The sequence below is a fragment of the Odontomachus brunneus genome, unplaced genomic scaffold (genome assembly GCF_010583005.1).
Source record: "Odontomachus brunneus isolate Ranch 3 - 2012 unplaced genomic scaffold, Obru_v1 Obru_scaffold_104, whole genome shotgun sequence".
Classification (NCBI taxonomy): Eukaryota; Metazoa; Arthropoda; class Insecta; order Hymenoptera; family Formicidae; genus Odontomachus; species Odontomachus brunneus.
In genome coordinates, this window is record NW_022639554.1 from 167671 (window position 1) to 179220 (window position 11550).

The 11550-nt window shown below is 37.4% G+C and overlaps 2 protein-coding genes and 1 long non-coding RNA gene across 3 annotated transcripts in view; 1 reads left to right on the forward strand and 2 right to left on the reverse strand.

Moving 5' to 3' along the window:
* Window positions 1–11550, reverse strand: part of LOC116849062 (carbohydrate sulfotransferase 11-like) — a 55371-nt gene that overhangs the window by 7938 nt on the left and 35883 nt on the right. The window lies entirely within an intron of this gene.
* Window positions 402–11550, forward strand: part of LOC116849064 (inactive hydroxysteroid dehydrogenase-like protein 1) — a 40270-nt gene continuing 29121 nt past the window's right edge. The window contains exon 1 of the mRNA XM_032825849.1: window positions 402–627. The gene's annotated coding sequence lies outside the window, so the exon portion shown is untranslated. The remainder of the gene's footprint in view (window positions 628–11550) is intronic.
* LOC116849066 lies at window positions 3780–8058 on the reverse strand. Its single transcript, XR_004379066.1, has 3 exons — window positions 7780–8058; window positions 6153–6305; window positions 3780–4607 (listed from the first exon to the last, which is right to left on the reverse strand). It is a non-coding gene; the product is annotated as an uncharacterized LOC116849066 (long non-coding RNA).

Sequence of the window (11550 nt, forward strand, 5' to 3'; positions counted from 1 at the left end):
ATGCTATTATTTTTAAAAACTTTTCTAACAGTGTGGTTAATCCTATCCAGTTAATCGAACAGAGGTTTTTTATCTTTTAGGACTTTCGAAATTTACTTTTTAGAAGGCGTACCTACTTTCCAAAACTTTTGAAGATGATTTATTTTTTTTCTAAGTTTTACTTGCCAGCAAATTTTTCCCGTATATCGTACGTACGTGTGCACGTATATTTTTGTTTTATAACACCGGCTTTGCAAACCAGCTCCTTTTTCGATAGTTACGTAATATTAGTGAAATAAACCGGTATGGAAACGGTATTTCTGATAGTGGGGCTTCAATCACCGGTTGTATTTACACGATGACGACGTTAAAACGCATGCGTAAAATAATCGCAGAGCAGATACGTGTCGTTTATCTCGTTCATCGAACGCAGAAGTCAAAGGTGGTCGCGCAAAGTACGACGCTGATCGACGCTGCCAACTGCGTGCTCAGTGAACACTTCGGCACATCGTGCGTGCGGCTGGCCCGGAAACATCGGGCACGGACACGAATCTGGAACGATTAAGTCTATTTCGAGCGGTTACTGGAACGCTGCCGTAATACTTGAGTCCACGCCCGTGAAAATATTTGTTATACGGCGAGTATCCGGTAAGTGTTTGGTCGTCTCACGGTAACAGAAGTCTTCACCCGAAAAATCGACGATCCATTGACTTTCCACCTATCCGCGTCTCGTACAGCCAGTTGCGCAACACGACGCCGCTAATTCTCGCGCACTACGTATCTCACTTAATGTGCGTTTCATCATCCGTACACCTGCACGCACCTGTCCCGATAATGTTGGCAATAATGTGAGGATTTCGTACTCGAAATAGCAACATGCACGGGCACAACGAGCGTTTGACGTGACGATCGAGCACCACCACGGACATGACAGGTTTGCCGCGCGGAAATTCGTTCCGAGTAGTTTCCAATTCCGGATACGATTTATGAGCGTGGGATTTCAGGATTTTGTGAACTCATTCTCGGGAACCCGACAAATTGATCCCGAGATTATATACATGCGAACAAAAATAAAAAGAATATTCATAGAATTCATAAAACTCAACATTTATTAACTTTCTTACGTATAAATATGTATAATACGTATAAATATGTATAATACGTATAAATATGTATAATACGTATAATTAAATATGTATAATATACGTATTTAATTATACGTATAATATACGTATAATTACGTATAATATAAAATATTATAAATGGAAATGAAAATCAAGTAAGGAAAATTTTTAAACATAAATTAAAATAAAGGATAGCTTCTAGTACTCTATTGAGAAATGAGATCTTTAAAACAATTAACAAAAACTTTTAATAAATAAAATATTTCTATACTTAATGTATATAGACTTAGGACTAGAAAACGCAATTTTAATAATAAAAATAACAAAAACAAAACACTTATACTGTCATTAATATAAATAGATTTTGTGAAAATAAAATTAAAAGTAAAAAATAGAGCTTTTGAGGTCAAAAATATAAATCAACTCTTTTTTTATTTTGAAGAAAATCTTAAAAATAATAATTCACCCAAAAAAAATAATGTATCCAAATTGACTTATTCAGAATTAGATTGTGAATATAAATATATATCTCTAATAAACATGAAAATATCAATCAATATAGATATTGACGAATAATAGTTATTAAGGTAAAATTTTTGCCTGTATGTCTGTATTGTTTGCTTGTATGCCTGTATAAATATTATACAGGTATTAAACACTAAAGGTTGCAATCCCGAAATTTTGGGGTTTGTGGTGTTGAATCTCGAATATTTTCAGGATCGTAAATTCGTGCCGGGGTATCGGGGTTGGAAACTCTAGTCTCGAGATCACGCTTGGTCACCAACCCACAGTCCCTCATGTTACTAGATTGATGCAAAAAATTAGTTATTTTTTTTTATTAATTGATTAGAGAGAGAAAATTCTGTGTTCTGTGACAAGAAATCCTCCGTTTTCCGACCAAAAACATCCATCTGAACATTTGGTTACTTTACAACTTAATTGAGACAATTAACTGAGCAAAAACCTCCTGCACGAAGAAAATATTATAATAAAAATTACATTATATATTCTGAACCAATTGTATATATTAGTTATAAATTTACCCAATCTGTTAACTGGGTCAATATTTATCATAGTTTTTATATCTACATTTTCTTGTGATTGTGTCCTTTGGCCCACTGCCGAGAGAAGAGGAGAGAGAGTTGTGTCTCTCCGCTATAAAATATTGAAATAAGCGCACGGCGTTTAGTCGCTGAAAATTGTATTTCATCCCGGGGCTTCTGTTCCTCCGGAAACATTGATTGAAAAATAAATTACTAAATTAGCTAAAGAAATGCTAAATTTTACGATCTACCAAATGCACGATATAAAAAACTCAAGTGGTTACAACGTGAATGATATTTTTATGCAATAATATAATAATTTTTTAAATGTTAGAAGTATCGTCATGGCTCTGCGCGCTCCTCATATACTGAGGAGTTACAAATTACTTGACTGAGTTCACTAATAGTGACCCTATTAAATTCTATTTTTGTTATTATACATATATATTTTTTATATACTCACACATACATACTCAAACCCAGCCGGTTAGCTGTCAATATTTTTAAAACAAATCTATATATTTCTTTATATTACATATATATATGATAATCTGTTTATTTATATTTATATAATTATATATGTATATAATTATGTAAATATATAATCACCTTGATTAATCAATTACTAGCGAATTAGTAACAACAAAATTAGTTACTAATTCGCTAATGATTGTTTAATCAATGTTATTATATAATTATACTAATTAATCAATCACTAACGAATAGTAACAAACTGGAAAATTTAATCTAGTCTGTAGTAGCTAGCTACTAAATTTTGATTCAGACCGGTTTGCTACATTTCTACTTGATATTCCGCCCATTAATTCCGACAAGTCTTGTCAAAACTAATGGACAGTACGAATCGCTGAAGTTCGGCGAAAAGCGAACGCTTTGTGGACCCAAAGGTGTTTATATATGTATATATATATATATATATATATATATATATATATATATATATATATATATATATATATATATATCTCGGGGAATATCTCTGAAGTTTCGAATATGCATATGTGTGTATATATATGTATGTACATATATATATGTGTGTGTACATATATATATATATAGTAATTCGATACTTGCGCGCGAGCCGATGAGTTCCCAGGAATCCCAAGATTACATAAGCTCCTGAAAGCTTTTCGTTAACGGCTAATTGCCGGCGAACATTGAAGTGCGTGCTAATCATGCGGGCTATTTTCGCGACGGCTGTCGAAAATACTGATTTAGTTTCTCTACGCGCGGACGACACCTCGGCCGAAACTTCGTCCGTGAGAGAGCTGGAGGCGCCGATCCTATTTTTGGAAAAACGCCCACGTACCGCTGACACGTCGCCGTCATCATCATCATTATCATCATCCGCACGTTTCTCCATCGCCGCCGGCGATGTCTCTGCACTTGTTGCGTGCACGCTGCGGCGGAAACGGCGCGTTTCCTCTCTTCTTTTCCTCCCTTCCGCCCGTCCCTTCTCTCTTTTGGCGAAATTGCGCCCTTGTCGCGCATCAGCGGCGCCGCCTCGCCTCGCCTCCCGGATCTCGCGGACACGCAACACCCACGTGAGCGCGTAATAACGAAGAGCTATTTCCGGAGTGGCGATAAGTTACTAGCAAAATAAACTTCAGCCGGCATTCCGAACCAAGAGATTTATTTCGTCGTCTGTGCTATCGTCGAAGATACAGTGCGAGCAAATCTGCGAAGGAAACGCGTGACATATATCGTGGGACCGAAGATAACAAGGAGTGACGGCGGCCCAACGCGACGACGGCCGCTTCGGGGGGGACTGTCCTTGGCGATTATAATTTATTGACGATCGGCGATTTCTCCCGAATGGGTTCAGTTGACAACGACGACGCGGTGAATCGGCAAACGCGAAGGCGCCCTCGTGAACAATGAGTATCGGCTCGTGGCCGCCGCCATTCCTCGTCTAAGAAGAGATTAATTAGCGTAACGTGTAACTAGAAAGTTATTTTCAGCGAGGCAGCCGATTTCTGCGACCGCGAGAAATCGAAAAAGCGACGAGGCCGTCTTCGCGGTGGGCGTCCTCGCTTCTCTGTCCCCCGCGTTTCCCCCGGAATCATTCTGAAACGACGGAAGCGAGCGGGGAAACGACGGAAGCGAGCGGTGGTCTTGGTCGCGCATTGAAAAAGAAATGCTAAAAAATCTATTTGCAGGATATAAAGTTTATTTTCGTAGAAGTAGACGTCACGTGGGTATAAACTTTATTTCACAGAAATAAGCTTTGTATCCCACAAATAAATGTTCAAGTATTTCTCTTCAGTGCGGAGATCGACTGCCGAACAATGGGGAAGCGATTTGCGCGGAACGTATCTCCAAGGCACCTAAGTTGTAGAAAGTACGATAAGTGATGGCGAGAGAACCGATGAGCTTCAAACGAGATGTCCATGGCGATCCTGAGTCCCCCGCGTGCGACACGTGTTCTCATTGTTCTTCAGCCCTAAAATACGACGTATCACTTTTAAAATGTCATCATGCCTGCATTCTGAGGCCGATTCGGCGCTGTACGATCGTAATAATCAACGACTCCGACAATTTATCGGCGCAATGTACACCTAAAAAAATATAATCTCACACTCTAAATTTCTTGGAATGAGACTTTACTCCAAAGTAGTGAAAATTGCGCCAGTCAAAGTTAGAGCGAGAACTTCAAACGAGTGAGAACTCATTCCAAATGAGTGAAAAAATTGCTCGCTTGGAATGAGTTCTCACTCGTTTGGAGTGAGTTTTCACTCGCTCGGAGTGAAATTCTCGCTCTAACTTCGACTGGCGCAATGTTCACTACCTTAGAGTGAAGTTTCACTCCAAGAAAGTTAGAGTGCATCCGAAATCCTTTTATATGGCTTCAGGAAGATTTGTTTACAACCAAAAACAAATATTCCAGATACATTTTTGTTGAAGTTGAAGAAATTTTGTCCTTTATTTACGCTGAGGAAAAAATGCTTGAAATTTATTTGTGAAATATAAAGTTTATTCAAAGTGAAGAAACTTTATGTCCCACAAATCAAGTTTCAAGTATCTTTTTCTCAGTGTATAGTACAGCTCTTCTTCTTAATTAGTAAAATAACTTCAAGTATTCCTCTTAGTTCAAAAGAGGAAAGAATTTATAATTATATCTAGTAGATTTCCGATTAATAGTCCAATTATTTAGAAAGAGGGTATTCTTTTCATAAAAGACTTCACTCAAAGCATGGACTTAGAGGAAATAAAGTACCTTGCAACTATATAGAGACAAAAATTTGTCTGTATTTGGTTGAAGAACACATAACTTCTGGAATCCTTATGACGCAAAATTGTTTCTAAAAGCAGAAATTCCATGTAGGATTTTTTTTCTTGAATGGTAGAATATTTTGGTTTTAGACGAATTCTCTTGAAACCATATATATGAAAATTTCACTGATAATGAAATTATATTTCTTTTTAGTGTAGAATAAGCACTAAGCCAGTGCAAAAGATTTGCCATTTCTCAATTAAATTCTCGTGAAAAGCTTGCTTCCTAAAAAGAAAATAACAAGTACTCGTTAAATCGCAAAGATCTAAAATAAAATTATTAATCTCTCAAAATAGAATAACTTTGTTTTCTGCTTTGTTTGACATTATAAACTTTTTGCACCAACTTAACAAAATCAACAGCTCAAAACGAACGATGCCGAGTAGCAGGGGAAGCAGGGAGAATAAATGAGATGAAAGTGAGTGAGCCGCTCACTGTTCGGAGATTTCAATGGCCAACAATAACAATACCTTCTTATCCCGCAGCCGAATTCCAAGCGCAAGCTTTTGTTATCTTAGAGGAACATGAAGTTTATTTCTAATACTTCATCCTTCGACTAAGAAGAATTTTGTTTTCGTACCACTGTTACTCGCGATATTATTAGAGTCAAGATCGCGTAATGAGAAAATGCGAGAATTCGGGTCACTGGGTCCAAGCCGAGATGTCATTTCGCGGGTAAAAATCAAGAGCCAAGTATATGTGACTGACACTTACCATGATGAGGAATGTGCCGTGTTTATTAAAACATCCCCGAGTATAGTAACCAGAGCGAGATCAATAGGAGAATAAGGATCAAATACGTCATCAGAAGGTTTTTCGTTTCGTGGTCCGGTTGTGGCATTTTCTGGCCGGTAGGGGCAGCACACTCTGTCGTTACAGGTGAAATTCATTACTCACTGAACGCACCATCCTGATTGCTTCCTGCTCCCATTCTTCACAGCTCGAAAGTCGATCGATCGTTCCCCGCGAACTTAGCAAGATCGCTTCGCAGTGTGTAAATTAATTAATTTACATTTTACAAATTAATCCACAGTAAATTAGTTTGCAGTACAAATTAATTTACAGTAAATTAATCTGCAATAAATTAATTTACAGTGTATAAATTAATTTGCAGTGTACAAATTAATTTGCAGTGCACAGTGTATAAATTAATTTATAATGTATAAATTAATTTACAATAAATTAATTTGCAGTATACAAACTAATTGGCAAAGTTACGATTTCCGGAGCGCCAAGTTTTGAGTGTAGATTTATCATCTACAAACCATTAGAAATAAAAGTTTAAGAGTAGTGAAAGTGACGATGTAATTTATTTTAAGAGATATAAAGGTTTTTAGTTTGCGGAAATATCAATAACGATACGTTTTTGTCATTTGCAGACTATTTTCGCGTTACCCAGAATAAATATATCACGTGAAGATATAGCCTGTTTCGCATTCCGTGTGTGAATATGTGATTTATGTAAGTGTATATATGAGTGTATGTGTGATGAGTGTACCATATACTAAAATGGATACTGAAAATATTAGCAAAGACCCCTACGCAAGGTGGAATTGTATCCAAAGCAGCATACACATGACACACCATACAATGTGTACATTTTTCTTTTTTTTTTTATTAGAATGTTGCTATGCGACTGCTGGGCTTTGCACGTTGGAACCCCCTTTTGTCGCTGCTTGTCATCAATATGACAGTTTTCCTAATTTTTATAATAGTCAACTTTATTAATTAATATATATCGATTAATATATATAGACAAAATATGATTTAATAAGAGAGTGACGCACGAAGTCACGAGAACGCGAAAACGAAGTCGTAGCAGCGTCGCCGTGCGTGCGCCACTCTCCTAGTAAACTGTACTCCGTTTTACATTTTAAGTTAAAAAAAATTAGTGTTTTAGGCATCAGTTTAGGTTAGTCTATAGTCTGAGCTATAATTACCACCTAATCTACCACTATATTATTTGTAATAACATGAAAAAATAGTCTGCAATAATCTGCAAATGGCATAAATGCGTCGTTATCGATTTCCGCAAATTGCAAGTAAAAACTTTTATATCTCCTAAACTAAGCCAGATCGCTACTTTCGCCACTCTTGAACTTTTGTTTCTAATGGCCTGTAGATGACGAATCTGCAATCAAAACTTGGCGCTCCGGAAATCGTAATATCCCCAACTAATTTACAGTAAATTAATTTATAATAATTTATAGTAAGTTTTCCTTTAATTCTCATTTTGATGTCCGGAATTTGTTATTCATATTACATACATGTCTCATTGATATTATTGTCGATTGCAGGCGAGCGATCGATCGATCTTCACTCGAAGAACGACTATACTCACAAATGATTGGATTATTATCGCGAATTAATGGCGATGACGTTCGAGTCTTTGTCGTGGTAACAGTTGTGCTTTAAAATCCAATGTTATTGAATATGAGGACACCTGGCGGGGTGACTCCTCTCCTGCGTGAATTCCCCAAGACCACTCGCTCGGCTTCAGCGACGTGCGTGCCACACCACTTCGCGTACGATCGTAGACTAGTGTGACGCGACGCAGGATCCGCGCTCGGACCCCCGGTGATCCCGAAATTCCTCCAGGAACCGCATCGCCACCAGCCCCACCCACCCACTCAATCAGCGCTCCGCGATGAGCGGCGCTCGCACCTTCGCGCGAGAGGCACCATCTCGCCCCAGGATTGGTAGAAGACGAGATCCCACCACTCGCGGATGTTGCTCGAGCAACGAGTTCCGCTACCTCGAGTTATATTAAGGCATTGTGGAGAAGTTTCGCTTGACAGAAACGCCGCTAAATCCGAGCCCGGAGCCGCGAGGAGGCCGCGGATGAGTCGACGCGATTGTCGCGTGTGTGATCGCTTCGAAATCGAGCGAAAAGAAAAGCGGATCGCCGGAACTTCCAGATGCCGGCAGGACGTCTGCCGACGTCGGCGAGGGTATAATTACACAGGAAGAGTCGCTCGAGCAGGCAAGCGGCGCGAATCGAGCCGAGGCTTTCACTCCCGTTAGCCGAATGTGTGCCAATACGAAGGTGCCGTCCGTCACTTTCAAGCTTCCACCCTAAATTTAGCTCGTTAGCCAAACATCAATCTCGATAGACAATATACAGACATCGCCGACCTGAACCTCCAGCTGGCGTTATGTAACGCGTCTCCCGCGCGCGGCCGCTTCGCCGCGATTCACCGGCCGCGCTTTCAGCGGGAAAATATCGTCAATCACGGCAACTGGTTTAAACTTAGATTGAAACCTGCGGAGCGTATCAGTGGCGGAAGACCTGCCAGGTCGATTCACCTCGGATGCTCGTCGAGTGCGAATCGCGACGGCCATCCGGCTGATCGATTCGGCCGGACCAAACTGATCGGCCAATTAAAGCGATCGGCTCATGATGTCTTAATTAATATTTATTGCTGAATAATGCATCACGCCCCTGACAGCACTGTCTACACTGTACACACGTGTTGTGGCGAGCGATCGATCGATCACCTGGTAACTATGTAGCTTCGAAGGTGAACACGCATCGTCTCCGAAAAATCCGAAACTTGACAAGTAGGACAATTTTCTGAAAAATCATAGTCCAGAAATTTATATGGAAAATAATTTGGAATCTTTTAAGTTAATTTATTAAATTTTTTTATTAAAAAAAGTTAAAAATAATAATATTAAAATAATTTAAATCTCTTTATTTAAAATGTTTTAAATAATGTGTCAATTTTAAAACGTGGTAACGTTTCAAAGTAAGGATTTCAAATAATTTAGAAATTTTCTTTTTAATATTTTATGAAAATAATTTAAATATTGACTCCTTAATTAGAAAATTATCCTAATTAAGGAATTTATACAATTTTCCAATCCGAATTTTTCCTAGACTTTTTCGAAATATTAGAAGAATGCGATTTAATTCAGAAAATTTTTTAAATCAATGCAACGAAACAATTTACCGCAAAATACAGCTTTCTCAAAGTGATAATAATAATAATAATAAATATTTAATAATAATTATAATCATACTAGATTTGAGGCTTTCACGGCCATTGATACAATGTCTAGATATAGCTTCCGGAATGGAGCCGTGTCTTGAATCAGCGATATGCCGACATTTCGCAAACGTTGCAGTTTGTATCATCAGGGCTGAGAACTCTGATACTGTATCAGAGTTCTCAGCCCTGATGATGCAAACTGCAACGTTTGCGAAACGTCGGCATATCGCTGATTCAAGACACGGCTCCATTCCGGAAGCTATATCTAGACAATTATAATCATAATTAATGATATGGTTAATTATAACTATAATTACAATTAATTATATTAATTATATAGTTATATAAATCAGTAATAACTAATTATAGTTATATAAATCTATAATGATTAATTATAGTTTAATCAATAAAATCAATTTAGTCATTAGCAAACTTAAAAACAGCAATTGACAGTTTTCTCAAAATAATAGTGTTAATAATAATAACAATTGTTTCCAACAACATTTTTCAGAACAATTACATGCTTTCAATCTTCCAAAATTACATGCTTCAAGAAAATTATATTTCGAAAAATTACATGCTTCAAGAAAATTATATTTCGAAAAATTCAATACATGTAATTCGAGATTATTATTATGATTTTTCGAAAAATTACCACGCTCCTTTTCGGAATGATGCATATTCACCGTTTCGAATCTCGACTAACTTCACGCAGAAAAATACGAGACAGCTCTCTCTCACACTCACGTGCGCGCGCGCACACACGCACACACAACACACACGCTCATATCGTTGAAAAGCCGTTTAGTTGGATTAACGAAATTTCTGGTGAAGTATAAACGAACTAGACGATTTCGGCTAAAGTTACCAGAATTCCGTTTTAGTTAACCAAAAATCTTGTTAACATGGACAGAATTCTGATAATAAAAATTTTTGGTTCGTTTTTCATGTGTCAGCACAGAAATTTGGTTAAACCAACCAAGCACTCCTTTTCCCGCACATAAATATCGTCTATATGTGTGCAATTACAAATGTAAACGCAAATATGGCAACGCACGAAGAGCGGTAACCGCGGCGCACGGTGCGACGCGGCTCGAGTTACGTAAATGGCGAAGCGAATCTTTTGTTGCACAGATTAGTCGAGGACACCGGGTGTGCCGAAGTACGCGTATAAATAGAGGAATATCCTGAGATCGGCACTTCGTCTTCTTACATAAATTGCCGATATAAAAGTTGCGACGTATATTTCACGCGGCTTAATATGCGAGACTCGGCTCGTCAGAGAAACCTGCGGCGACTTTTCTCTTGGCACGAGCAAAACGAGCTCTTTTATTCGCCTTAATACCCTTAAATTCTTGGCACGAGGCTCCGCTATATGTTTAAAAACACCGTAACTTTAAAAATAAGCGATACCGAGCCACGGGCGCACGTCTCTGCGTGAACTTAAACGCTTTAGACGATTAAAAATGTCACACGAGTGTGCGCATAAACGTATTAATAATTCGGAACGAGTCCAATGTGTATGACTTTCCGTGTATGAGAGAACCATAATCGAAAAATTAGAGACGCGCGCAATTCGTGCTCCGCGGGTTATCGAATACTTCACATTTCGATCGCGTATTCTTTACGCCGTCCTGTAAAAATATCGGTACCTTCTGACACCTAGTCACGTGTGGATGTCAGTTTTGATTGCTTTTTCGTATTGATAAAGCTAGCTTAATGATTTCATCGTGATTCATCGTGAAAATTGTCTTGTCGATTAATCCTTCACGTCGAGCTTACCTTGATATTGCTTTCCGTTCCAGCCGACCAATAAACCAATTTTGTATTTGGATATATTGCATTGATATATAATATTTGATATATTATTAAAAACAATATATAATTAAAAACAATAATATATATTAATATATATTTAAATTTTGATATATTATAATATAATATTATATTATGATTTTATATACTATTATAATATTGTATTTATATTATAATAGTATTATTATTATTAGTACTATTATTTATATTATAATATAAATTAACATATATTTAATATATATTTAAATATACATTACTATATATATATATATATATATATATATATATATATATATATATATATA